This window comes from Drosophila tropicalis, unplaced genomic scaffold, assembly GCF_018151085.1.
Source record: "Drosophila tropicalis isolate 14030-0801.00 unplaced genomic scaffold, ASM1815108v1 contig_867, whole genome shotgun sequence".
In the NCBI taxonomy this organism is placed as follows: domain Eukaryota; kingdom Metazoa; phylum Arthropoda; class Insecta; order Diptera; family Drosophilidae; genus Drosophila; species Drosophila tropicalis.
The window spans coordinates 1,771,414-1,776,262 of NW_027173362.1; the positions used below are offsets into that span (position 1 = coordinate 1,771,414).

Sequence of the window (4,849 nt, forward strand, 5' to 3'; positions counted from 1 at the left end):
TCAAAGTTAGAATGGCTAACTATCCACTACCAACAGTGAATGAGGAGTTAATCCAACAATAGATTTTGGAATGTTTAGACACTTTTTCTGAGCTAAATTTGTCACTTTTCGGAAAACTCTGAATTCACTTTTTGACTTTCTGATAAAGAAATTAAAAAACGACTCTAGTCTGCCTGTTGATACCCTTGAACTTGGTAAACTTAAACTTGTTTTCTAATTGGATGGTTTAGTTGTTCCTTTCTTTTTATAAATCTCTATATACCTAATTTCATTCACTATTCTTATCAACATATAGATTTATTTGTCTTTTTTTGATATGAGAATATATTACCTCGATTCTATGAATTGTACTGGGTATTAGATACTTGCGACTCATCCGCAACCCTTTTTTTGTTTTCTTCAAATATCAAAAAGTTCAACCTTGGACTTTGACCAGAAATTTTATATGTTAAAAGTGAGTGAGTGTATGGAACACGAGATGTTCCATTAAGGGAAAACGACAAACGAAGAACTTGGACTCATCACATTTTGGATGATTGCTTCAATTTCAATGCGGGTTGGGCAGAAAAGAATGTAAACGAATCAAATATATATATAGGTTTATGTGTATGTGAATAAAAAAGAAAAATAATAATTATATTCGCTGTGCTTTGGGGCGTGCTCAGTGTGAAAATTGGGTTACAACGAAGAAAAATGAAAAGCATGCCAAGCTACCTTGACACATTTTTCTCGTGTCGCGGGTGTGTCGTTGGCTTTCGCAGTGCGACAAGAGATTGGATGACCATGGATGGAAAGGGCGGGGTAGCTGATGGAAGGTGGGTATCTAGGTAGGTAGGTAGGTCATGCCCATTCAATTACAATATCAATATGACAAAATGCTGTTGCAACCGTATAGTATATACATATGTATATGTAGACACACAAGCGTGGACGAAATCTCAACGAAATTGATAAGAGTCGATCTGACTCGGTGTGAGAACACAGAGAAAAAGACATGGAAGAGAGTATGTATATCCCGCCCTCCCCCTGTCTCGCTCTCGCGCTCTAGCTCTCTGTCTGGCCCCATTTCGATGCGATTCCAAATATGCGACTAAATGAGTTGATGAGCATTTTCAATTTTAAAACTGATTAGACAAACTTTGGTCGTGTGTCAATACATTGAAGTGGTCAGTTGGTCGGGGAAATGCGTCGCCGTTTTTATACATTTTGCGTAGCTTTCTATGGTTTATTGACCAGCCTCAGCAGCAGCAGCTTCACATTCAATCCCCTGATCACGTAGCCACCTTTTACCTGAACATTCGATCGATCTATAAATAGTTCACCAACAATCCAGCATTCCTTCTCCGACAATGCATCATTGTATATAGTTGACATGGTTCATGTCCTTTCCCCCAACCATCCTCCCTCATTCCTTGTCCACTTAACCGCGCAAGTCAAACGCGGCCAATGATCTTTTTATATGTTGTCGTTGCCGTTGCTGTTGCCGTCATCGGCCTAGCCTAGCCTAGCCCTTTGAGCTCATTCAGTCGGTGGGATGAGGAATCGCAAGCCCAACAATAATAAATGGGGTTCAGCGACCGCAACAGTTGTCCGGATTGTTAAGGATTCGCACCTGCATCAGAGTTCATAAGACCCATGGCTTGGAAATGGCTAAAACATGATTTCAGTGGGAAGTTTTCTCTTGATTTACTTTAGTCTTATTGTTCTTTGTTTTAGTTTTGAAATTATGTTTTTAATACTTGTTCTGGAAAAGTTAGTTATGAATTTCTAATCTAATTAGACTTTGATTGAACACCTTTAAAGATCGAATCCTGCAAAGAGTTCTAAAATGAGTTCCAGTCTCGCCCTGGGAAGCCTGAAGTTCGCCTCCTTACGTGCTTAACTCAGTCATCCACAGAGGCCTTAAGATCCTGTCAATTGAGTGCTAGATCGGATGGTATGGCATACGGTAGCCTCTCCAGGCTAGAAACTCAACCACTTGACCTGTCATTTATACCAGAGACCGACTGGTGATTCCATCCACATTGCATGTTTACCTTTGACGATATGTGCCTATTGTCCTAAAGGATTCTTTAGAAAGAATTGAATTGAACTCACAGTTTGATTAATCAAAATCTAAGAAGTCGTTGCAGAACAAGTCACTTAGATTAGTGTAGAGATGGCGAATGGCAAATTTGGGAGATAATTATCTCCCAGAACCATTAAACTTCTGAGTCGAAAGTATCTTTGCTTGTTGTTTCATCTGGTTGGTTGTGATTCCCATCTCAAAGTGGGTCCGAAATTCGTCAGTTTATGCAATTACAAAAGAGATTCTAACCAACTTAATTAGCAGGCCTTTGCAACTTTATGCGGCAGTTGTTTTGGCCCCAAAACGTTTCACCCAAACATATTGAAAGCCTTATGTAATAAATGTGTATATTCACCTCATGTAGTTAGCACATAATCAGAATCAGAACCGTTACATTAAGGAAATATGGAAACGCGACATCCGTTCATTGCCGTTTTGCATTCACTAAATACACACTGGTTAACATCCGGTTTCATATTCGGATTGGCAATGTGATTTATGTAGATAATCGAAAATGTAACCCTTTTTTGTGTTGTCTTGTATATTGGAGTGCAGCTTCCTTCTGCTGATGCGGCCTACCGCCACATTGTCCCTTTTCTTTTTTATTGCCACGGCACTACCCCATTCTCGTTCCACCATACCCAGGTTCATTGGCTGACACACACACGCACCCACACACACACATACACACACACACCTGAGATCGTCCACCTTGTCCACCGACTGGTCATTAAAAAGTACAAAAAAAAAAAAAAAAAGTTAAATAAAATAAATGTATTCAAGTAAAATGCTAAAAGTCGTTGGCTGCGTTGTTCGTTTTGTTGGGTTTAGGTCGTCCATCTCATCTCACACTGGTCCTAGTTGCTTTGTAAGAGAGCTTTTGATTTCAGCCGAAGTCAATGGCCCGACTGAGCCAGATCTATTTTAGCCCTGAACTTGTTTTAGCCTCCGCCCCGCCCTGCCCTGAACCACCGGCAGACCCTGGGCGATGACTCAGAGATGACAGAGGCAGAAAAGAAACAAACAATATTGGAATGAATCGGAAAAAGTGAAACAAGAGAGGACAACAAAAAGTGAATGGTGGAGCCTTTCGGTTTGAATTTATTTCATCATATGCACATCACACATCCGGATAGCCCTTAAAACGTCTGCAAACGTATATGGTCATGATACAATGGCATCAAATGATACACCAAATAGTGGAACTTCTCAATGGCCACATCCACATTTAGGAGACTATCCACAAGTGAATTGGTTAAGCCAGTCCCGTGACGCCCGCTCACATGATGTTTTCGGAAATTCCGGGCCACATTCAGCATCTCCAGCATGTATTGGGCCTTCTTGCGGGGTAATTCCAAGCTATCGAATTGCAAATATCCAACCAGATTGTCATACTGCTGCATGGTTGTTGTCACCATGGTGCCCTTGATACGAACATCAATCATATTCGTTGAATGATTCATTTGCATTTGTGGCGCAAATCCGTTGAAACGCTCCAGCCAATTGATATGCTTCTCCAGATCCTCCACTTTGTAGAAATCTTTAACATATTCCCTAAACGAAACCTGGCAATCCCTTTCAAAGCCGTCCGCCAGTCTGAACAACTTGTGACGCAAGAAAGTAATTGCGCGCTGCCGTTGGTTAACCACCTTCATTAGTTCAGTCAGAAAATATACCTTAACCAAGAAAGAAGAGAAGAAATTATATTTAATTTTCATTTGATTTGTTCAACTTACCTAGTCGAGACTCAAAGTTAGACTGCTCTGTGTGCCAAACGAGAATATTGTAATTGTTTGACATGAACAAAATCTAAGGTAACTAGATTTGACCCAACTAAAATCCCTAAGGAAATATGGTCTCACTAAAAAGCACTCACTTGTAATTGGAAATCGAAACATTTGAAATTTATCGAATCAGACTAGTTTGAAGTATTTTCCAATGCCAGCTGAGTCTTTGATGGTCTTTATCATTTCCATTTAACAGCAGCATAAAGTAATTACCAAGAGAAGATTCTCTTTATAGAAATTCAATTACTTTTCAGGGTTTATTTTTGAAAGGATATTTTCAGGGTTGCTCAAGTTAATCGAATTTAATATTTAGCTAGATAATCAATGCTTTAAATGGCTAAACAGTTTAGCTTTTAATTTTTTAGCTTTTTGTTTTATGAAAAACCTTATTTAGTTTATGGTAAGAGAGCAAGCATCAGAGGCCAAAGCGCCCCATCCCCTCAGTCGTGGCCGTTGCCGTCATCCTCATTCCCTTCCCCCCCCCCCCCTTTCCCTCCACAAACAAGCTGAAGCCGGACTTATGTGGAGCAACAACGTTTTATGCTAATTTCAAGGTTCTGCATTGGTTAGGTCAATGTATCGCATCGATGCCGCCGCCGCTGTTGCTGTTGCTGTTGCTGTTTCTGTTGCTGTTGCTTCTGTTGCTGTTGCTGCTGCCGCCAATTCAAATTAAAACAAATCACACAACTTGTATCGAAGCTCTTGTTAATCGCTAATCAGCCGCTGTGACAAAAAAAAAAACCAACAAAAAAATATCAAATGTCAAAAAATCAAAAATCATGATTTCGTTTTCAATTTCCTATTGAAAGCGTTCATTGATCTCATTTAGTTTTTTTTTTCTGTTTTTCTTAATTCTTTGACCACTTACAGAAGGGAAAATCACTTCAAGGTTGACATAGATTCAATATAAAAACAAAAATTATGGAGATTTCCTACTACTCAGTAGGGCATTGGAAAAATATTCAAAGGTCAACCATATCAAGGGCCTCAAAGT

General features: G+C 39.6%; 1 long non-coding RNA gene across 1 annotated transcript; it reads right to left on the reverse strand.

Annotated features, from left to right (window-relative positions):
* Positions 1 to 3,142: 3,142 nt before the first annotated feature.
* On the reverse strand, positions 3,143 to 3,854 carry LOC137583661 (uncharacterized). Its single transcript, XR_011033428.1, has 2 exons — positions 3,805 to 3,854; positions 3,143 to 3,744 (listed from the first exon to the last, which is right to left on the reverse strand). It is a non-coding gene; the product is annotated as an uncharacterized lncRNA (long non-coding RNA).
* Between the last annotated feature and the right edge of the window lie 995 nt (positions 3,855 to 4,849).